The sequence below is a fragment of the Bos javanicus genome, chromosome 3 (genome assembly GCF_032452875.1).
Source record: "Bos javanicus breed banteng chromosome 3, ARS-OSU_banteng_1.0, whole genome shotgun sequence".
Lineage (NCBI taxonomy): Eukaryota > Metazoa > Chordata > Mammalia > Artiodactyla > Bovidae > Bos > Bos javanicus.
The window spans coordinates 21,291,618-21,315,621 of NC_083870.1; the positions used below are offsets into that span (position 1 = coordinate 21,291,618).

At 44.9% G+C, this 24,004-nt stretch overlaps 4 non-coding genes across 4 annotated transcripts; 3 read left to right on the top strand and 1 right to left on the bottom strand.

Annotated features, from left to right (window-relative positions):
• The first annotated feature begins 566 nt into the window (after positions 1 to 566).
• TRNAN-GUU (transfer RNA asparagine (anticodon GUU)) lies at positions 567 to 640 on the top strand. Its single transcript has one exon. It is a non-coding gene; the product is annotated as a tRNA-Asn (tRNA).
• Positions 641 to 5,224: 4,584 nt separating this feature from the next.
• TRNAH-GUG (transfer RNA histidin (anticodon GUG)) lies at positions 5,225 to 5,296 on the top strand. Its single transcript has one exon. It is a non-coding gene; the product is annotated as a tRNA-His (tRNA).
• A 3,703-nt stretch (positions 5,297 to 8,999) lies between these two features.
• TRNAN-GUU (transfer RNA asparagine (anticodon GUU)) lies at positions 9,000 to 9,073 on the top strand. Its single transcript has one exon. It is a non-coding gene; the product is annotated as a tRNA-Asn (tRNA).
• Positions 9,074 to 18,045: 8,972 nt separating this feature from the next.
• On the bottom strand, positions 18,046 to 18,118 carry TRNAV-AAC (transfer RNA valine (anticodon AAC)). The gene has a single exon. It is a non-coding gene; the product is annotated as a tRNA-Val (tRNA).
• Between the last annotated feature and the right edge of the window lie 5,886 nt (positions 18,119 to 24,004).

Genomic DNA, 24,004 nt, shown 5'->3' on the forward strand with positions numbered 1-24,004 from the left:
CCCAGGGGTGCAGACACAGGGCGACCATCACCAGACCTCTGCACTGGTGGAAACTACCCAGTGGACACAGGAAACCTAAGCACAACCTCGGCCCCGGAGGCCTTTGCCAGGGTGGGCAAACTCTCATTCATTGAGTGTAGGCGAGGATACAGGAAGAGCCATCATCGGCGCCCACCGGTTTCAGCTGTCCTTGGATCTCATTCGGTTCAGGCCCCGAGGGTCCAAGCCCTGGATCCCGGTATCTCTGAGGGCGCTGGCATCTGCGGCAGGTAGGGGGAAGGATGTGGCACCCTTTCCCTCAGGATAAAGGTCTTATCCTTTGAATGAGTAAGTAAGTAAAGTCGCTTAGTCGTGTCCAACTCTTTGCAACCCTGTGGACGGTAGCCTACCAGGCTCCTCTGTCCATGGGATTTTCCAGGCAAGAGTACTGCCATTTCCTTCTCCAGGGGATCTTCCTGACCCAGGAATCAAGCTCAGGTCTCTAGCATTGCGGGCAGACACTTTACCGTCTGAACCACCAGGGAAGTGTCTACTCCAGGCAGAGGCAAGCAGACAATTGCGTCATTGTCTCTGTGGCGCAATTGGTTAGCGCGTTCGGCTGTTAACTGAAAGGTTGGTGGTTCGAGCCCACCCAGGGACGGCGGGTTGAAATTTTAGAGAACACCAAAGAGGTGTTCTCCCTTTTGCCAAGAGGACACCGGAGAAGTGCTGCAGAGAAACAGCACAGGAGTCAGGTGTAAAGGACCAGCGGGGAGCGGGGTATGGTTCTGAGTGAATTGGAAGCGTCGGTCATTCCTGAGAGCCCAGAGCGCTGACGGCCGGCGCCGTGAAAAGGGCCATTGAGGTCCGCAGCCCGGGAAGGGTGGCGTCCACACTGCGGGCTGCAAGGTCTCCTGGGCTTCGGACCCACCCCTCGCCACCTGCGGCTTGCGGGAGCTGGGGAGTCGGCGGGGGCGACCTCTGCTCTCGGGTGCGCAGCTGAGGGTCTGAGGACTCTGCGTTGGGTGCGGGACCCCGAAGGCAGTCTGAGGGGGACCGAGGGGCCTCACTTCAGGGGAGATGAGGAACCCTAAAGCAGGGCCCTCGGGAGCCGCCGTCTCCGTGCCTGAGAGAGCGTGGGGCTCCAAGGTTTCTGCATGAATGTTAAAAATTGGTGGCTTGGATAGTGGCGGCTGAACCTTGGGTTTTCCTGGATACAGTACTCAGTGGCAGCGACTGTCGCCTTTCCGTAGTGTAGTGGTTATCACGTTTGCCTCACACGTGAAAGGTCGGTTCAAAACCAGGCGGAAATAGGTCTCTTTTTTCCCCCCTGTGATTTGCATTCTCATTGGCAAAAGGAAAAGGCGCGAAAGGCACGGGGTGAGGCAGCTGACGTAGCTGTAGGAGGAGTTGGTGACCACCTGAAAGTCTACTCAGCACAAGAAAGCAGCCCTCCTTTCTCTGCTCCGAGTCTCTGCAGAGTCCAGGCCCAGTTCATCCCAGGGTGGAAGGACAAGGCTGACTTCGGGTCACCTTTACGTCCGGAAACCCCTCCGGCTCCTTGTCGGGCTGCTGTATCTTTCACATGTTCACAGATTGTCACTGAAAACCAAGGAGCTCATTCCCGTAAAGCTCACTTGCTTTTTCCACCTCAGCACACTTGAGGAGCAGTCTTATTTTCCTGGTAGAAGAAAAGAGATCGGACCCAGGTCTCACCCTGGGCTCCAGCCAAAGTCACGGAAATGAAGAATTTAAGGCTCCGCGAACTGAGACGGTCACGGAGAGAAAGGAACTGGTACCCGTGCGGTCATCAGAGGTCCCGAGGCCAGGTCAGAGATCTGGAGGTAGACGGATCTGCTCATCACCCCTTGAAAGCGAAATCAATGCCTGAGTCGAGGGAAAATGGAGGTTCACAAAGAGAGCAGCAAGGCAGCACACAGCCCTAGAGCTAGACCAGGAGGGACTCAGTAGATACTTTGGGACCTGGTCTCAGAAACAGAAGTGTCCCCCAGGAAAGGGGATTTGAAGGGCAATGAGCAAGCAGGTCAAGGGCTGGGAGCCTTGCACAGCTGCACAGAGCTCTGGTCTGCTGGGCAATTTCCTGTTCTCTGCACCTCTGGTTTCATCTTTTACACTCTCAATTTTCATTTGGAGGCTCTAAGTCATCTTTTGTGTACAGCTCTCTGGTGGTCTACTGGCTAGGATTTGGTGTCCACCACTCTGTGGCCTGAGTTTGATTCCCGGTCAAGGAAAACTCTGCATCTGTACTCACAGGAGACTTCCTCTTCCTACTCAGATCAGAATTGTATTTTGCATCAAGATCCAATGCAGAAGAGTTTCTGCACTGAGTTCCTAAGTGTCACTGAGTCTGGACCTCAGGGCCCTAGACCTGGGGCTGGCTGTTGGAGGTGAGATTTTAAAGAATAGCAAGGAGAGATAAGAAAGCTTTCCTCCATGATTAATGCAAACAAAGAGGAAAACAATAGAAGGGGAAAGACTAGAGATCTCAAGAAAATTAGAGATACCAAAGGAATATTTTATGCAAATATGGGCACAATAAAGGACAAAAACAGTAAAGAGGTGGCAAGAATGCACAGAAAAACAATACAACAAAGATCTTAATGACCCAATAGCCATGATGGTGTGATCACTCACCTGGAGCCAGACAGGTGAACCTTAGGAAGCATCACTACAAACAAAGTTAGTGGAGGTGATGGAATTCCAGCTGAGCTATTTCAAATCCTAAAAGATGATGCTGTGAATGTGCTGCACTCAATATGCCAGCAAATCTGGAAAATTCAGCAGTGGCCACTGGACTAGAAAAGGTCAGTTTTCATTCCAGTCCCAAAGAAAGGCTATGCCAAAGAATGCTCAAACCACTGCACAACTGCACTAATTTCTCATGCTAGCAAAGTAATGTTCAAAATTCTCCAAGCTAGACTTCAACAGTATGTGAACAGAGAACTTCTAGATGTTCAAGCTGGCTTTAGAAAAGGCAGAGGAACCAGAGATCAAATTGCCAACATCTTTTGGATCATAGAAAAAGCAAGAGAATTCCAGAAAAACATCTACTTCTGCTTCATTGACCAAGACTTTTTAGTCAAAGGAAGCCTTTGACTGTGTGGATCACAGCAAACTGTGGAAAATTCTTAAACAGATGGGAATAACATACCACCTTACCTGCCTCCTGAGAAACCTTTATGCATGTCAAGAAGCAACTGTTAGAACTGGACATGGAACAATGGACTGGTTCCAAATTGGGAAAGGAGTACATCAAGGCTGTATATTGTCACCCTGCTTATTTAACTTCTATGCAGAGTATATCATGTGAAATGCCGGGCTGGATTAAGCACAAGCTGGAATCAAGACTGCAGGGGAGAAATATCAATAACCTCAGATATGTAGATGACACCACCCTTATGGCAGAAAGTGAAGAGGAACTAAAGAGCATCTTGAGGAAAGTGAAAGACGAGAGTGAAAAAGCTGGCCTACAACTCAACATTCAAAAAATTAAGATCATGGCATCTGGTCCCATCACTTCATGGCAAATAGATGGGGAAACAATCTAAACAGTGACAGGTTGTATTTTCTTGTGCTCCAAAATCACTGCAGATGGTGACTGCAGCCATGAAATTAAGACACATGCTCCTTGGAAGAAAAGCTATGACAAACTTAGGCAGCATATTACAAAGTGGAGACATTACTTTGCCGACAAAGGTCTGTCTAGTCAAGGCTATGTTTTTTCCAGTAGTCATGTATGGGTGTGAGAGTTGGACTATAAAGAAAGCTGAGCACTGAAGAATTGACGCTTTTAAACTGTGGTGTTGGAGAAGACTCTTGAGAGTCCCTTGGACTGCAAGGAAATCAAACCAGTCAATCCTAAGGGAAATCAGTGCTGAATATTCATTGGAAGAACTGATGCTAAAGCTGAAGCTTCAATATTTTGGCCACCTGATGAGAAGAACTGACTGACTGGAAAAGACCCTGATACTGGGAAAGACTGAAGGCAGGAGGAGAAGGGGACGACAGAGGATGAGATGGTAGGATGGCATGACATGGTAGGATCGATGGACATGAGTTTGAGCAAACTCCAGGAGTTGGGGATGGACAGGGAAGCCTGGCATGCTGCAATCCATGGGGTTGCAAAGAACCAGAGAAGACAGAGACTGAATTGAACTGAGACATTAAAATGCTTAAACACTTCATCAGCTATATTACAAGAAATGTTAAAGGAGTCCTCCAGGAAGTACAACACTGACACCAGCTGGAAATCTGGATTTACACAAAGGGATGAAGGAAACATATAAGATTTAAATTTAAATCTCTTAGAAATATGGGACAGATTTTTAAAAATAACGGAAGATTGTAGGGTTTATAACGTGCACCGAAAAGGAGAAACATAAAGAGATAAAGTTGCTAGTTGCACTCTTTCAGGATATTTTGGACTCCCAGTGACCCTGACCAGGCAACCTGCTCTTGGTTTAGGTCCAGAAACGAGGGACAGAAGGTTAGTGAAGGAGGCATTTTTTGGAAAGGAAGAGCAGAGTAGAAAGAACCACAAAGCCTTGGAGTACTTACTTAAAAGATACAAGGAGAAAGTTATCCTTGGGTCGGCTTAGAACCACCAACTTTCCGGTTAACAGGCAAAGGCTCTAAATAATCACGCCTCAAAGCTCAATACAAATGGCCTTCTTTTCATCCCCTTGGGTGCCGAATGCCCCAGCCGCGCCTTGCTCCCCTCCCCTCCCCTCTCAGAAACAGCGCCCTGAGACGCCCGGCCTGAGACGGGAGGATAGGTAGGGGTCGAAGGAAGCTGATCAACTCGCTGGGCTCCAGTATTTCTTCGGTTCTTTGCTCCGCCTTCATCCGGCCGTCTGAGCCTCTGGCGCTGCCCTCCCTCCGCTCGGCCGCGGTCGGTGAGGCGAGAGCTGGAACCAGCGGGAGGGGAGGGTCGGTCCAAGGAACAAACGCCAAGAGCCGGGAAAGAACCCGGCGAGGTGGGGACGAGGACAGTCAGACTACCCAGACGGCACGTGCCGGATCTGGGGAGATGAGAATTGGTTTTTGATTTTGTTTTGTTTTCTCATCATGTATCAGAAATGAGAGGAAGAGAGCGGAAGCCAGTGAAAGAGAAAATACGAACACCTGAGTAGAGTTTTCAAGAATAAATTAGTGCAGTAATTGGAATCGTTTTATGTTAAATGACATAGATTAAGGACAATTGTCAACGCTTGGGTTGTGGTGCGCCGTGATCGTATAGTGGTTAGTACTCTGCGTTGTGGCCGCAGCAACCTCGGTTCGAATCCGAGTCACGGCATTAGGTTACACCTGGCATCTCCTTGTTTTTTTCTTTTCTTAAACGCCGTAGTGGTCTACACTGGGTTCTCTGAAATGTGACCGCCAATTCTATCCCAAAAGGAAATTATTAAGGTGTGTAATCACAGAACAAAATGCACAAATCATTAATGAACAGCTATTTGATGTGAAATCATCACCAGGATCGAAATTCAGAAAAATTTTTATCAACGTAGTATGGAAGATACACTTTGATATATGATGAAGCCCTTTGATACATTTTCCAAGTAATGCGTATTCATCCTCTGCTACTCTAAGCTATTCTGATGGCCACCCCACAGATTAAGCTTGTCCTTTTTTCAAACTCACCTAAATGAATATACATATTTTACTATCTAGGGATTATCAAGCAGAAATTCTGAAGTCAAGTTTCCCACTAGTAAGGAAATCACGGAGTTCAGCACCACATGAAAGCAATGGACAAGTTTTTGCCCTGGAGAAAGCCCCTTCAAGATCAGGTATTTCTGCTGCCAGCTAACTATAAGCACGTACCCCGAGAGCCACTGTCTTTCACTCAGGGTCACCCTCCGCCCTTCTACCCTTACCAAATCACTGTCTGCAAAGTAATTCTAGCAAAGATCTCCCAATTCTCCTGCCCCTTCCCACACAGGCAAAGCACACTCTCTCACCCACCAGACTGACTGCCTTTCATCAACTCTTCCAGAGCCACACACACACACAGCCACTGTGCTGTCTCATCTACTGCTCCCTCTGCAAGCTTGGTCCACACTCCCACCCCCCCATCCACCACCCCCTCTTCCTCACTCACCTCTTGTCCTACAGTGGACATAACATTTATCCTAACAGGTCTTCTAAGTGAGTGTCCAAGGGAAAAGGGAAAATGTGCCCACTGCCAGATGGAGACCACAGGGATTCCAAACAACAACAGCAGCTGGAGAGTCAGGACATTTACCTGGATCACCATCATATTGATATTCTGGTATTGATTTTTACACATACTTTCTGCTTATGTCAACAATAACAGTTTTCCCTTTGTGGTAGTGAGATGAACTGGAAACTCAAATTACTCAGGGAAATGAATGTGAATGAATGGATTGAAAGAGAATATTTAAAAAATATAATCCACCCTCACTCTACTGAAGAGTGGGTGGAAATGGCAAAGGCCTGAAAGGTTGGGTGAGTGCTTTTGGTGGGCCAGTCATTGGATTTGAAGCAGCCATTCCTGGGAACTCCCCAGGCTTGGGTCTCTGTCTCCAACAGGACCTGATTTCCTTTTCCTGGGAAGCCTAAGCCAAGGTCTTACTGGATCACAAAGATGGATATTTTAATAACAAAAAGTTATAAGAAAATATTCTTGACATTTTTTCTCATCAGGGAAATAAACCTTAATACTACATGGAGATATCACTACCCTGCAGCATGATTGTATTTAAAAGAATTCGTACATCAAATGCTGACAGTTGTGGAGCAATTGCATCTGTAGTAGTCTGTTTGAAATCATTCTAGAAGACTGTTGGCAATTTCTGATAAAGTTAATCTTGTACCTACTCCATGATTCCAAAATTGCAGTACATCCATGAATGCAGAAGTATACAAAAAGATTGATATGGAATATTCATCAAAACACCAAGAATATTCATCAAGGACACCAATTAACACAAAACCCCCACCAAAATTATTCCAACAATACCAAAATTAATAAGTGATATACACAACAGTATGAATATGTTTAATGAACAAAATGTTGCATGAAACAAAAATCAGTGACAAAAAATGTACATTCATTCATTTGAGTTTCAAAAGCAGGCAACAGTACATGATTGCAATAGACTTCAGATTTAGTATTTAAGTGATCTTGTGTAGGAATTGCCTGAAAAGGGTTTCAAATGACATTGCTAGGATGGTAGCAGTTTTCTATAACTTCATCTGGGTGGTGATTACATATGCCCAAGTTCACAAATTGGGCCTATAATTAAAGATGTGTGCTTTTTACATGGTGTGCAGTATAGTTCAATGATTTACTGTTTCCATAAAAATCAGTGGATGGTGGGTGGAGACAAGCTGCTGTAAACTGTGACAACTAGTTTGCATTTTATTGTAAACACATTGAAAACTCATTCTCCTTTAGTGTAAAAAAAAAAAAAAAAACTACTGATATTAGAAATACCTTTTCCAGAAGAAAAAGTCATTGACCATATCATTTCGTTAGTGCAAGCTACAGACAAAGCTACTTGAGAGGCAATGTTTCCACTTTGGAATATGTTCTGCTCAACAGTGAGACAAGCAGTTGACCTAGGTTTTGCTTTGACCAGCCCACTTGTGTGCTGTGGGATTTACTCGTCACAGAATACAGATGCAGGGCCAGCAGCAAACTGCTCTCCAACCACTGCTAAACAGAATAACTCGTGCTGGAATTAAAAGCAAAATGAATATTACTCAACCATAAAGAAAAAAAAAAGAATGAAATAATGCCATTTGGAGTAATGTGGATGACCCAGAGATTCTCATATTGAGTGAAGTAAGATGGACAAATACGATATCACTTGCATGTGGAAACTAAAACACAAAAACAAAAATGATACAAATGAAATTATATACAAAACAGAAATAGAGCCTCAGATGTAGAAAACAAGCTGCTGGTTACCAAAGGGAAAAGGGTGGAATGAGGGATAAATTAGGAGTTTCAGATTAACATATATACACTACTGTGTATCAGATAGATAACCAATATGGACCTCTAGCACAGGGAGGGACCTAAACTCAATATTTTGTAAATAAATAAATAAAATATTTTGTAATAAAAACCTATACAGAAAGAGAATCTGAATAAAATGTATGTATAACTGAATCACTTTGTTGTACACCTGAAACTAACAACACTGTAAATCAACTATATGCCAATTAAAAAAAAAAAGCAAATGGAAAGAGGTTATAGACACTAACTTGATACAGCCTGGATATGAACTGAGGTGGCAGCAACAATACAGCACTATACACTATACAAGCACAATGCACAGCATGACTTCAGGTAACTATCTCCACATAAATAAATCCACACTGTTTCATTCCTGGACACTTACAGAAGTTCGTGTGCTTTTCTCTCTTTCATGCTCTTCTCCGATTCTTCCTCCCCATTTTGCTACTTAAAAAAAGCAATTTTTCTTTCTGAGGATCTGGCCCAAGCCTCTTCACAGACTTCCTGGAAGGTCTGCTGGCAGGTTTCATCCATATCTTTGCTTGCTCTGACTCCTTTTCACATTTCCTCTTTGTATGTGATCTCTTTCCCGTTAAGCCACACGGACCACACCTACTAAACCGCTGCCCAAAGGTGCAGATGGCCGGATGAAGGTGGAGCAAACCGGGAGCCGTTACTGAGTCCACCGCGGGTTCAGCTTCCCTCGGGCCCCCCTCGGCTCAGGCCTGGCATCCGGGCGCTGGCACCTGAGGCGGGTGTGGAGTAAGACGTGGCAGGGACTCTCGGTTGCACTCCTGCCTTCGGAGTCGCCCGACGCCCGGCTTTCCAACGGGAACGAACACTGAGTGGACTCCGTCTCTCCGATGGCCCGAGGCTTGGAGACCGCGCTGCTCTCCCCCGAAAGGCAGGTGGCTTCCCCTACCTTTGTAGCTTTGCTTGCTTTCTGCGAGGATGAGTGAGTGATTGAGTATTAGTCACTCTGTTGAGACCAAAGCTGAGCGAGTGTCGAGTCTCTGTGGCGCAATTGGTTAGCGCGTTCGGCTGTTAACCGAAAGGTTGGTGGTTCAAGCCCACCCAGGGACGTGTTTCTGCCTTTTGGAGTGTAAGTGATGTATGATTGATTATTTCTAGTCTGCACGTCGTCCCCAAGCTCGTATACACAAACACGAGAACCTATATCCAGATAGTCACTGATCCTCAGAAAGGGTCTCTGGAGGAAAGCAGGTCAGTGGGGGTCCTGGAATTCAGGAAACAGCAGGCTCATTATCTTTACCCTGTAAACTCCTTTCACCAATGAAATTTCTTTCACTGTTTGTAGTAGCCTTTATTTATCCCTTTCCATATACTTTTGTAATTAATTTGGTTCTATGCTTTTCCTATGACAGTCATCATTCTTGCACACATGGCTACAGGGTAGACTCCTGGGAGAGTAATTGCTCTGTCATAGCCTTTACATGGTTTGTATATAATTCCTTTTTCTTGCCTTTGTTGACTTATTGGGTGTAAATATTTTGTTATTTCAGCAACTGCTTTGGGCATTATAGCATACATACATCTGTAACTTAGCACAGCCTGCCTCCAAGGGATGGCACACTTCCTCACATTTCTCCCCTGCCTGCCCTTATGCTTATGTTGTCCTGTATTTTACTTGGCATATGTTTTGAATCCCAAATCCAAGGTTACTACTTTTAAAAAAAATTCCCCATGTTTTTAAAGACATTTAATTGATAAAAAATCATATGTTTCCCATGCATAGACCATGTCTCTTTTCCTTCATTTCCTTTGTGTCCATCAGTAATTCCAGTTCACGTGAGTTCCCTTCTTCTTGGAGGGCTCCTTTAACTTCTCTTCTGTGCGGCTGTTCTGGTGACAAAGTCTTTAAGCATGGGTACGTCTATAAATGTCATCATTCAACTTCTATTTTCAAATAGATTTGGGAAGGGGGCATAAGATTCCACCCTTTTTCACTCTCAGTCCTTTAAAAATGTTGCTTCTCTGTCTTCTCACTTCCACTGTTATTGATGAGAAATCTGACATAATTTTTACTTTTGCTTTCTGAATGTACTGTGTATTTTCTTTCTGGCTCATTGGACATCTTTTTTTCTTTTATAATGGATTGGAGCAGTTTAATTACTCTGTGACTAGGCACAGTTTTCTTCCTGTTCCTTGTGCTCACAGTTCATCTGGCTCCTTAGATGGTGGGTTTATAATTTTCATTATGATTGGAGTATGTCCTCTTGGGTTTCTTCAAAGTTTTTTCCTTCAAAAAATTTCTTCTGGTATTTTTTGAGACTCCAAATACTCTCTTGTGTTAGGCCTTTTAAAGTTGCTCTACCATTCAGTGATGCTATTAATATGTTCAGTTAAAAAAATTATTGCCATTTCATTTTGAATAGTTTCAGTGGTTCAAGGCTTTGTATTCCTTTTTTTTCTTGCAATGTCTAATTTGTTGTTGATTCACAGATGTTATTGTTTTTATCTCCAAAGTTTGCTTTTTGCCATTTTTGTATGTTCCACATTTCTAATGAACTCTTTGGACATATGCAAGATAGTCATGGTAACTGTTTAAAGTTCTCTCTGCTGACTTTTTCATCATGTCAGTTCTGGTCAGTTTTGACTGAGTGACTATATTCTTCCTTTTGCATCATATTTTTATGCCTCTTTGCATGCCTGACATTTGTTGTTGTTGTTTGGATGCTGGACATTATCAAAATTTCCTTTCTGGATACTAGCTACTTTGATATACCTATGAATTATTTTGAGTTTTGTATTGGGGTACAGTTAGTACAGTTAAGTGACTTGTAAACAGTTTGATCTCTTTGGATCTTGCTTTATGATTTTTTTCAGAAGGTCAGTGTAGGGCTGATTATTCTAGAGCTGTGTTCTTGCCCTAAGGCTCATGAGTTATATAAATCGTCTAGTCTGGCTGATGGCAGTGAGAACAATTGCCTGTCCCGTGTGAACACCAGGCACTGTTCCATGATCTGATCCAAAATTTCTTTTCTTGGTCTCAGGTAATTCTCCACAAGTGTGCTCTTATCAGAACTCTGTTTAGTACCTCAGGGAGACTGTTTAGTATCCCTGGACATCTTTTTCTCTTTCATCACTGGACCTTTGCTCTCTGAACCCTAGCTGCCTTGCTCTCCACCAAAACTCAGCTTCCTCTCAACAATCCAAAGAGCTGGTCTCAGATCGCACTTCTCATGCCCAACCTGGACATGCTCTGAAAGCGGTCACGTGGGCCAGTGGCAGGACTCGCCTTGTTTCTCATTCTCAGGTGATTCTCAGCTGTCCTCTTTTGCCCAGTTTCCTGTGTCTAGAAACTGGCATTATATATTTTCCTTTTTTTCCTGTGGGGGCAGGCAAGAAAGGGAGGGTGAGGTTTCAAGCAGGAGGGTAAATCTGATTTTTGTCAGTCCAAATACAAAAAAGCAAAATGGCTGTCTGAGGAGGCCTTACAAATAGCTGTGAAAAGAAGAGAAGCCAAAAGCAAAGGAGAAAAGGAAATATATACCCATTTGAATGCAGAGTTCCAAAGGATAGCAAGGAGAGATAAGAAAGCCTTCCTCAGTGATCAGTGCAAAGAAATAGAGGAAAACAATAGATGGGAAAGACTAGAGATATCTTCAAGAAAATGAGAGATACCAAGAGAACATTTCATGCAAAGATGGGCTCAATAAAGGACAGAAATAGTATGGACCTAACAGAAGCAGAAGATATTAAGAAGAGGTGGCAAGAATGCACAGAAGAACTGTACAAAAAGATCTTCACAACCCAGATAATCACGATGGTGTGATCACTCACCTAGAGCCAGACATCCTGGAATGTGAAGTCAAGTGGGCCTTAGGAAGCATCACTATGAACAAAGCTAGTGGAGGTGATGGAATTCCAGTGGAGCTATTTCAAATCCTAAAAGATGATGCTGTGAAAGTGCTGCACCCAATATGCCAGCAAATCTGGAAAACTCAGCAGTGGCCACAAGACTGGAAAAGGCCAGTTTTCATTCCAATCCCTAAGAAAGGCAATGCCAAAGAATGCTCAAACTACCGCACAATTGCACTCATCTCACACGCTAGCAAAGTAATGCTCAAAATTCTCCAAGCCAGGCTTCAACAATACATGAACCGTGAACTTTCAGATGTTCAAGCTGGTTTTAGAAAAGGCAGAGGAACCAGAGATCAAATTGCCAACATCCATTGGATCATCAAAAAAGCAAAGTTCCAGAAAAAGCATCTATTTCTGCTTTATTGACTATGCCAAAGCCTTTGACTGTGTGGATCACAATAAACTGTGAAAAATTCTGAAAGAGATGGGAATACCAGACCACCTGACCTGCCTCTTAAGAAATCTGTATGCAGGAAGCAACAGGTAGAACGGGACATGGAACAATAGACTGGTTCCAAATACGAAAAGGAGTACGTCAAGGCTATATATTGTCACCGTGCTTATTTAAATTATATGCAGAGTACATCATGAGAAATGCTGGGCTGGATGAAGTACAAGCTGGAATCAAGATTGCTGGGAGAACTATCAATAACCTCAGATACGCAGATGACACCACTCTCATGACACCACCTCATGACACCACCATGGCAGAAAGTGAAGAAGAACTAAAGAGCCTCTTGATGAAAGTGAAAGAGGAGAGTGAAAAACTTGGCTTAAAACTCAACATTCAGAAAACTAAGATCATGGCATCTGGTCCCATCACTTCATGGCAAATAGATGGGGAAACAGTGGAAACAGTGACAGGCTTTATTTTGGGGGGCTCCAAAATCACTGCAGATGGTGACTGCAGCCATGAAATAAAAAGACACTTACTCCTTGGAAGAAAAATTATGACTAGCCTAGACAGCATATTAAAAAGTAGAGACATTACTTTGCCAACAAAGGTCCATCTAGTCAAGGCTATGGTTTTTCCAGTAGTCATGTGTGGATGTGAGACTTGGACCACAAAGAAAGCTGAGCACCAAAGAATTGATGCTTTTGAACCGTGGTGTTGGAGAAGACTCTTGAGAGTCCCTTGGACTGCAAGGAGATCCAACCAGTCCATCCAAAAGGAAATCAGTCTTGAATGTTCGTTGGAAGGACTGATGTTGAAGCTGAAAATCCAATACTTTGGCCACCTGCTGCGAAGAGCTGACCCATTTGAAAAGACCCTGATGCTGGGAAAGATTGAGGGCAGGAGGAAAAGGGAATGACAGAGGATGAGATGGTTGGATGGCATCACCGACTCAATGGACATGAGTTTGGATAAACTCCGGGAGCTGGTGATGGACAGGGAGGCCTGATGTGCTGCAGTCTTGGGGTCACAAAGAGTTGGACATGACTGAGTGACTGAACTGAACTGAACTGAAGGCATCTTATGTGTTTCTAAGTTGATTTCCATAGTAGGTGTGCCAATTTGTATTTCCATCTTTCCAAATCCATGAAAGAGCTTTTTTCTTCATATTCTTGCCATCATGACGAGCTTTGTACACATCTGTATGATACTCTAGTAAGAGGATGGGTACCCTCTTGATTCAGTTAAGCCAGAGGTACAGCAAAACTCTAAGTGGACATTACCCAGTATACCCTACTGCACATGTTCAACAGCTAAACTTCCAAGATGTTTAGATAGCATTCCAATAATTGTAATTATTTTTGGTAATGACCTATTTATTTGAGTCTGAGAAGACTACCCCAAATGACTTCCAGTTGCTTCACACTAAACTTCCAGTTATGGATAGGACAGGGGAAAAAAAACACTGGTCTCAGATATTTGTTCTTCACTTTTCTTTATGAATACATTTTTGCCATCTGGATGCACACATTTAATGACTGGCCACCCTCTTACTCAAGACTGTGTTGGAATGCCAATAACTGTGTCTTTATGATTCCTTGACAATGTTTGGCTGTTTCTGCAAAAATTATCCCATTTGAGACAAATTGCTGGGACCAATAGGATTCTCCACCTGACAATCCATCTTGTGCAGACCTGGTACCAAGAGTTATTAGTCGACCTTCCCTGATGAATTCCCTGTTGAATCTCATGAGCACTCAGGCTTTCACACAGTAAATCTAGTTCCTGGACATTCTTTCTAGTCTCTCAGTGTGCTTCTTTTTCTGTCTGTCATTCTCTGTCCCTCATACTCTAGGCCTCCCCCAATCTACCTAATTTCTTCTTTTCCCCTTTCCAGGACATTGCACTAGATTGCCTTTAATCACTGAGAAGTTCTCAGGCACTTATTAGATGCTAGGCCCTGCTATGGGCAGGGGAAAGGAAGAAAGATCTGAATAGTGAGTCAGCTCAAGGTCTCTGCCCTGTGGAGCTCATATCTGGAGGCATTGAAAAGGGGTGGTGCAGCAGGAGGAGAAATGATTCCTGGCAGTTTTCCCCAGGCTAATCTGCTCATCTTGGCCTAGGGTTCTAGCAGTGATGGAGATAAGAGAAGCATAATGAAGATGGATGACTTCAGATTTAGTAGGCAGAAAACTAAGAACCAAAACAATTTTTTTTTAATTACATAAATAAGCACTTTAGGAAAACAGTAGACATTCAGCAACAGCTTCCCACTTCATGGAGCAGACATTCCACGTGTTCCACAATTCTTATAGTGACACTGATGGAAATAGTCACCAATCTCCCATAAAAGGCACCTGAGCCTCCTCTCAACCTGTTCACATATGGTCATTCTGTAATCTATAAACATAGGAGGCAGCATCATAGGAAAATAGTGTTTCTCATTTCTATCTTGGTTATACATGATACAGGCAAAGATCACACATTAATTAATTTAATATCAGTCAAAGAACTCAGATAAACATAGACCTTAAAATCAAAAGTTGAGCTGTCACATAATAGAGAAATGCACGTTGGAATCATACAGTAAATGATACCCCAAAGTCTAAGTGGATTGATTATGATTTCTAGAATTATAGTACTACATCTCCATTTAACATATATTATATAGTATATTTAATTTCTGAGAACACATAATTTTAAGTTTATAAACTTAAATGTTTATCCAGTTAAACTTTTTCTTAATTTATTGTTTTATTTGCATTATTTATCTGCACTAGGTCTTCCTTGCCATATGCAGGATCTAGTTCCATGATTGGAGATGGAACCTAGGCTCCCTATATTGGGAGCAAGGAGTCTTAGCTCCTGGACCACCAGGAAAGTCCCTTAAATTTTTTGATAAACAAGTAAAACCAGTATAGCAAAGTTAGGCAGTCAGTGTTATTAGAATTTGAAGAGAAAATAAATCCAAGACTGTGCAAACTAGAGTACTTTGTTACCAGTATTTTCCATGTTATTACAGTATTTGAAAAGCAACACAGTTTTTAGACCAAAATTATTTACCTGTGTGATACATACAAGGAATATTCTCTATAAATACAACATTTTCTGTGTGATTTTTTGTCAATTATTAGAATAGAGTGTTAATAATATTTGAGAATTCTTATTTTCAGCTTGATTTTTTTCTTATACCTAGCACACAAGGTACATACTAACTTATCTCTATGATAAAGTAAAACTAAACTTTTTGTTTTTTCTTCTTCATTTTAGTAGGAAATGAAGCTACATTTCAGTAAGAAAAGTCAAAGTCCCCTTGGATGTTATCCTCTGGGATTCTCATTGTAGAAGCAGTATCAGTACCCCCACTTTGGACATCCTTTGGAGAAGGAAATGGCAACCCACTCCAGTATTTTTGCCTGGAAAATCCCATGGACAGAGGAGCCTGGTGGGTTACAGTTGATGGGGTCCCAAAGAGTCAGACTCGCCTGAGTGATTGAGCACACGCACACACACATGCCAGAGAGATTGAGCACACGCACACACACATGCCAGATGCACACACGCACACACACATGCAAGAGAGAAAAAGATTTCCCTGGCCAGGAGTCTAACATGGTCTGGGGTGGGAAAGCACCAAATCCTAGCCACTAGACCACAAAGGAATCTTGCAAAGTATCTGGTTTAGTGTCTCCAGGTAAAAACTATAAAAGTAAAAATTAACTTCTTGAGATGCCAAGAGCAGGAAAGGAGGTGATTGCCAGTGGCGCAGGGCTGAATAAAGCTGTGCAAGTCCCCCAGCTCTTGCCCCTAGATTACATTCTGGCTTAGCTTTAGCATTGTGTGCATCAGAGCCAAGGTCCAGCTCTCTGTCTGAACCTCTGCTGTCTGTATTAGAAAAAGGTGCAGACTGGCTCTCAGGGGGTGATGGGTGGATCTATTTCCTGACCTCTGATGTGGCTCAGGTGCCTCTCCTGATAATGGCATGTGTATGGACTCTTCGTGCCTGACAGCTCAGTTAGAGGAGTTCTTTATTTGTGTCTTTGGCTCCAGCCTCAGGTGAAGAGTTGGGTTTGGTTTCTTTTGTTCTCTCATGTAAACCAAATGTGCTTCAGAGGGATGAACTTCTGGAGCTATACTACCTGTCAGGGTATAGAGGAGATTTACATGCCAGAGGAACTGAGGGGATTTCCAGATTGTAAAGGTGATCTTTTTCCATTGTTTCCCCATCTATTTGCCATGAAGTGATGGACCTGGATGCCATGACCTTAGTTCTTTGAATGTTGAGTTTTAAGCCAACTTTTTCACTCTCCTCTTTCACATTCATCAAGAGGCTCTTTAGTTCTGCTTCACTTTCTGCCGTAAGGGTGGTGTCATCTGCATATCTGAGGTTATTGACATTTCTTCTGGTAATCTTGATTCCAGCTTGTGCTTCATCCAGCCTGGCATTTCTCATGATGCACTCTGCATAGAAGTTAAATGAGCAGAGTGACAATATACAGCCTTGACTTACTCCTTTCCCAGATAGCAACCAGTTCATTGTTCCATGTCCGATTCTAACTGTTGCTTCTTGACCTGCATACAGATTTCTCAGGAGGAAGGTCAGGTGGTCTCATATTCCTATCTCTTGAAGAATTTTCCAACAATTTGTTGTGATACACACAAAGTCAAACTCTTTGGCATAGTCAATAAAACATAAGTAGATGTTTTTCTGGAACTCTCTTGCTTTTTGGATGATCCAACAGATGTTGACAATTTGATCTCTGGTTCCTCTAAAACCAGCTTGAACATCTGGAAGTTCACGGTTCACATATTGTTGAAGCCTGGCTTGGAGAATTTTGAGCATTACTTTGCTAGCATGTGAGATGAATGCAATTGTGTGGTAGTCTGAACCTTCTCTGGCACTGCCTTTCTTAGGGATTGGAATGAAAACTGACCTTTTCTGGTCCTGTGGCCCCTGCTGAGTTTTCCAATTTGCTGGCATATTGAGTGCAGCACTTTATTTTTTGGGCTCCAAAATCACTGCAGATGGTAACTGCACCCATGAAATTAAAAGATGCTTGCTCCTTGGAAGAAAAGCTATGACCAACCCAGGCAGCATATTAAAAAGCAGAGATATCACTTTGTCAACAAAGATCTGTCTAGTCAAAGCTATGGTTTTTCCAGTGGTCATGTATGGATGTGAGCATTGGACTGTAAAGAAAGCTGAGCACCAAAGAATTGATGCTTTTGAACTGTGGTGTTGGAGAAGACTCTTGGGAGCCCCTTGGACTGCAAGGAGATCCAACCAGTCCATCCTAAAGGAAATCAGTCCTGAATATTCATTGAAAGAACTGATGCTGAAGCTGAAGCTTCAATACTTTAGCCATCTGATGTGAAGAACTGACTCATTGGAAAAGACCCTGATGCTGGGAAAGATCGAAGGCAGGAGGAGAAGGGGATGACAGAGGATGAGATGGTTGGATGATATCACCAACTCGATGGACATGAGTTTGAGTAAGCTCCGGGAGTTGGTGATGAACAGGGAAGCCTGGCGTGCTGCAGTCCATGAGGTCGCAGAGTCGGACACGACTGAGCAACTGAACTGAACTGAAAGATGACCCCAAGTTGGCCTTGTTCTGTGCCCTCCTTGGGCCTGGTGTCCACAGTGACTCAGACAAAGGAGGCCTACTTTGTAATGCTGAGTAGGCTTTCAGGAAGTCACAGAACTCCTCCTATGATTCTTGCAGGCTTTTTTATGTTTAAAATGCACATCAAAAAGTTTGGGATAAAGTGAAGCTGTTTCTGCCTGGTTTCAAACCAGGGACCTTTTGTGTGTTAGGCAAACGTGATAACCACTACACTACAGAAACCATATGGTCAGGTATACCTAGTGACATCCAAGAAAAGCATGTTTGGACACAACTTGCCCTCAAATTTTGAAAGGAAGAGAGCTCTGTGAGCACAGAGGATCCCTCAGGTAAGGAGACTGAGGTTCCTGAAAGGCCCTGGTTTAGGGTTCCTCTCTTCCTCCGGAGCGAGGTCCCTGTGAGCATGCCAGCAGTTAGACCTCAGGATCCCACAAGGAATGCACAGCTTTGGGCCCGAGTGCAGCAGTCACCCCACTGACTCTCCAGTTCTCAGAAGCCGCAGGAGCTGGGACAGTTAGATGTCTCTGAGCCCCAGGCAACCCGATGGTTGGGTGGGGTGGACAAAGTCCCCCCCAGCTGCAGACCCGCACCTCTGTGGCCCTTTTCACTGCTCCTGCGGTCACTGGGCTTGGCTCTTGGAAATGATCGATGCTTTAATCCTACCTGGAAACAAAGAACCTTTTCCTCTGCTCCGATGCACCTGACCTGCATGCTCCTTTCGCAGCATCGCTTCACTGGCATCGTCGCAGGCAAAGAGGTTTCTCAAGTTCCTGCTGCTATGGCTTATTCTAGTCATCTAGTTTAAGTCCAAAACTTTCATCACACTTTCACATTTAGCAGGAAGAGCAGCAAAGGCTGACGTCTCTGGTCATCTGGCTGTTTGAAAATATCGAACATCAGAGAAGGAAATGGCAACCCACTCCAGTATTCTTGCCTGGTGAATCCCATAGACAGAGAAGCCTGGTTGCTACAGTTCATGGGGTCCCAAAGAGTCAGACAGCACTTAGCAACTAAACAACAACATATAATACGATTAGTTTTTCATCATTGTGGAAATGATGTTTTAACAATCGATTATCCATGCTACAAATGAAAAGGAAAGCATACCTTACAAAGAACAATGAGTCAATTGTTTTTAGTGGCTCGAATTATGAAACAATGTGTTAGAGGCAAACACAGAGAGGAAGAAGGCTTTACTGAGTAGGACATGGACCCTTGGAAGAGAGTAAGCCAACTGTACAAAGATTTAAATACACTTCAGTATGGCAAAAGGTGCCAAAAAGATGTAATACACAACTGGCAGAAAATCACAACACATATGAATAAATATATTGTTTAAGAACAGAGTGCTAGGACACATACAAAGCTGTCAGGGAAATAGGCAGTGCATACCAACAGGTGTGTCATACTTGAAGAACTCTAAAAAAGAAAATTTGTTAGGCTCTTAACTCCCTTGGTCAGAAAATTACAGATTTATAACAAATCTTGACCTCAGATGGACTAAAATCTAACCTGGTTAATAGGCTGTACCTTTATCAGTGTGGAAAACAGGAGGCTGTTCATCACAACCCATGTAGTGTATCTCCTCTGGTTTGGGGTGGCAAGGTGGCATGGCCTGTCCACTCTATAAATGTGTGTTCCTTTTGAAACAGTAATTCTAGATCTAGGAGTTTCATCCCACTGGAATGTATAGACACAAATGTAAAGAAAATACTGAACATCAACGCTGGCCGAGTTTCGCTTCCTGACCTGTATTGAATTCGTTTGCCGACCAGGCCGGGTATACAGCTGCGGAGGGATCAGGCTCGGTCCACGCAGACCTCACGGTTGTGTATTCCTCCCTTATTGTACTTGAGATTCTTCTTGAAGGACAGCTTTGTTTTACCTTTTATAATGTCTGAAATGCCTTTTATTTGACTTTTTAAATCATCTGGTTCAACAGGTCATGGAGCGCGAATTTTAACTTGGACAACAGAGAGTAAGGGCGGTTTTCCCAGAAAACAGGTGTCTGGAGAGGTTTTTGGTTTCACCTCACAGCAGGCAGAGTTTCTTCTTGCTGAAAGACTTTAATGCAATGTTGTCTGTGTGTCTGTCTCTGGTTTCCTTTCGAAGTAAAGGGTAACAAGGTTGGGGGTGCATTTGCGTTTCCTCCCGCAGTGGTTTTTCTTCTTTTCTTAGTGCGGCGGTCACCGCGTTTCCTTCAGGGATCCGACCCCGAGGGGCCCCGCCTGGTTCCTCGTGGACTCCAAGTGGAGTCGAGGGTGCGACCGCGCGGCAGCACCCTCACCAGCGCTGGAGCCTGAGTCCCCAAAGAGGCGGACTTGAAAGCAGCTTTAGATCAGGACATTTCAAGAGCTTTCCCCTGCTTTCCTCCCCTCCAAGTCCTAGTTTTCACCTCCCACGTCCAGCCAGAGGAGTGGATTCACAGTTGCATCCCAGCGCTGCCAGCCCATGTCCACTGGACCAGGGGGCGATGGTCGTTTCCCGAATGGGGTGGAGGGACAGCAGGTGCCCGAGGGACCACAGACACATGGCTCCCTGCAGCCGCAAGGGAAGGCGCGGGGCTCCTGAGCCTGCAAGGCGAGCGCGCTGAGGGGACCGGGCCCTGCCCCTGCCCATGAGGCCGGGCCCAGAAGAGGGAAGCCGCCCAGCACTGAGCCCAACGGCCACCCAACGCCCCCACCATCCTCATCCGAGCTTCAGGGTGAGGGAACCGAGCGTTCCACTGATTTCCCGCCTTTATCAGGAAAGTCGTTTACACAAATCCAGAGTCTAGAACAAGAGGGCCTGTGTAGGCCAAAGTCCACATGGACTGAGAAGCAAACACGAAGTCCCAACTGTATGTGGGGTCTGAGGAAAGCCCTGCGTCAGATACTACTCTTGGTCTGAGCCCAAGGAAGTTGGTGTCATCCAAGGTGTGGACACGGCAGGTGTCGTAGGTCATGGGGGAAGAAATGGAATCCAGGTTTGGTGAGAGGCTTTCTTTCTGAACCTGTTTCCTTGTGAAGAGGGGCCACTTGGCTCTCAGTCGGTGGTGAGCAGTCCATCTACTCCCTGATCTCTGACCTGACTCCAGGCCCCTCCCCGTTAATGGCTCCAGGACCAGCTGCTTTTCCTCCTGATCAGCTCAATTTGCAGAACCTGACCCTCTTCACCTTTGGGTCTTTGGCTCCAGTCTGCGGTGTAGAATTGAATTTGTTCTCTTTTGTCCTGTTACATAAATCAGATTGTCCCATCTGTGTGCTGGGGCGAGGGAAAGCTAAGTGTCTTCACAAGGGATGAATTTCTTGGCTTTCAGAGACATAACAAGTGTAGCGGGTATAGACTATGTAGGGCCTAGATGAAAAGGTGAGGGGATTTCAGAAGGTAAAGGTATCCTTAAATCAGCTTTGTCTTGTGCCCTCCTTGAATTCACTGACTGTGGCTTGCTCTGCAACGTGACTCAGAGCAGAGAAAGGAGGGCTGGTTCTAGGGCCAATGGGACTTTCAGGTGGTAAGGAACTGCTCCCAAGCTTCTTGGGTTAAGAAAAATGCAGGTGCACCCACCGCCACACCTTCCACCACCGCCACACCTTCCACCTTTCTTTGTAATTTCTTGAATGGGAATGTAAATCTCGGGGGGGGGGGGCGGGGAGGAAATCTGTTTCCACGTGGTTTCAAACCGAGGACCTTTCGCGTGTGAGGCGAACGTGATAACCACTACACTACAGAAATGAGGTCCGTGTTGGAGTCTGACCTTATGTCCACCGAAATCTCAGGTCCTGCCTGCACTCTCCTGGTCACCAGACCTTCAAACTGAAGAATGAGCCTGAAACCACCAAAGATCTCTCGGGCGAGGAGACTGCGGCTCCCAAGAGCCCCTGTTTTAGGGCTCCTCCCCTCCCCGGAAACCAGGATCCTCGAGCCCCCACACTCTGGCTTCCGCATCGCACACCCAGAGCAGAGTCTCCAGTTTCACTGCCATGCCTCTGCGGACGCCTCAGCTCCGGGAAGCCACAGGAGTGGGGATGGTGGCGGGGGGGGGGGGGGGGGGGGCGGGGAGGAGGTCGTATCTTCGTTTAAGACCCAGGCGACCTCGTCGCCCAGCCGTATAGACGCTGCTCCTCTCGCGCTGCGGACCCGCGCCAGGTGGCTCTTTCCACCGCCCAGGCGTCGGTGCTCTCAGCTCTCGGAAATGATCGGTGTTTCGAATCCACCCAGGAGCCGTAGGGCCTATTCTCCTCGCCCTCCCTCTGCTCCAAAGCGCCTGACCCCTTGGGCTCCTTCCCCGCTGCGCTTCCCCAAAATCCTCCCGGCCGAGTCCTGGGGGTGGGGCTGTGGGCGCCCCCGATCCTGCTGCTGTGGTGTATGCTGATCTACTAGACAACATAAGCATTAAGGTGCTATCATGCTAAACAAGTCCAGCTTAATCACACTGTCACCTTTTAGCAGATACTGTAACAAAGACTGTGTTTTAGGGCATTTGGCCCTTTGACAATATCAAACATCAACGGCTAGCCGATCAAATTTTCTTGGCCTGTGGTGAATTCAGTTGAAGATCTGGCCATCAGACCGTTATGAACCGTAGGGGTTCAGAACCTGCCTGAAGACCCCTGGAAGATGCTGAGATTCTTTTTAAAAGGGCAGTTTAATTCCAGCTATTAGAACACCCCAAACTTCTTTTTATTTGTCTGCTTAATTTTCCTGCTCAACAAGTCATGGAGTTGGAATTTTAACCACGAGGTAGAGACAGTTCTCAGAGAAAAGTTGTTCAGTTGCTAAGTCCTGTCTGAAAGTAGTATCTGAAAAGTTTCCACCTTTGTCTCACTACAAAAAGACCAAGGGCAGAAAGCATTTCCTTTGTTGATACTGTTTCCTCTTCCTAAGGACTTTTTGACATAAAGTTAAAAATAAAAGCTGAGGGGATATTCTTTTTCCCCCATCAGTTGCTTTTCTTTCTTTTTTAAAAAAAAACACAGGTCTTTATTTGTCCACTTTTTTTTTAATGGCTGCGCTTTGTTTTCATTGCTTTGCTGGGTCTTTGTAGTAGTGTGCAGCCCCAGCAGCATGTGGAATCTTCCAGGATTAGAGATCGAACCCATGTTGCTTGCACTGGCAGCTGGATTCTTAACTACTGGACCACCAGAGAAGTCCTCAACAGTTAACTTTTCTTGGTTCAGTGATTTCCTCCATTGTCCACACTCACAGTTCACCACTGCCCCCACAAGACCAGAATAGGCTGTTTGCTGGACATCCTGTTGCCAAGGTTGATCTTGTTCTCCTTTGGCTTAGTTTTCCAAACTGTAAACGGGGACAGGAATTGACTCTGTTAGCCGCACCAGCAACTGGGATGACAGTTCCAGGTGAGGCAGACATCCTGATAGCTCTCATCAGGAAATTTCATTACACTTTCCCTTCTTTCCTTCCCTCTTTGATCTATCTCCCTGCTCCCCCACCTCCTCAGAGGACAGGATTCATCCTCCTCCTGCCTTGGAGGACCCTTTGGGGTCCCTTCTAGACAGCATAAAGGAAGTGGTTGCCCTTTCCTCTATAGGGGTGAAAGGGCTAAAGGCATCAAGGAAACCACGGGCTCACTTGTTAGACCCATGGGCACCTGTGACTCAGGGGATCCTGGCCACCCCCAAAAAGCACTGCCTGAAGCTTCTCTGCAGGCAGAACAGGGATGTGTGGGGTTCCTCAGATAGAGGAGCAGCCCAAACAGTCCTCAGGTGTGTCCCTGAGCTTCAGGAACAGGCCAGGAAAAAGCTGAAGTTAAGGACAGAGACAGAGAAAAGATACAAAGACAGGCTAACCCCATCATCCTGAGAGTGTCTGGAACCTAAGTTCTTGAGGGAGCTGAGGATCAAGTGTTAAACTGGTCTCCCCACTTTTATCAAATCTCATTTAGAGAACAGGAAAGGGCAGGATTGTGAAGAGCAAAGTCCAGACTTAACTAATAAGAAAACATATATTCCTGACAAATCAGATATGGGATTTGAGTAAAACATTGGGGTCAAACATCAGGGCTTCATGCGGGAGACCTGGGTTTGATCCCTGGGTTGGGAAGATCCCCTGGAGAAGGAAATAGCAACCCACTTCAGTACTCTTGAATGAAAAATCCCAAGGATG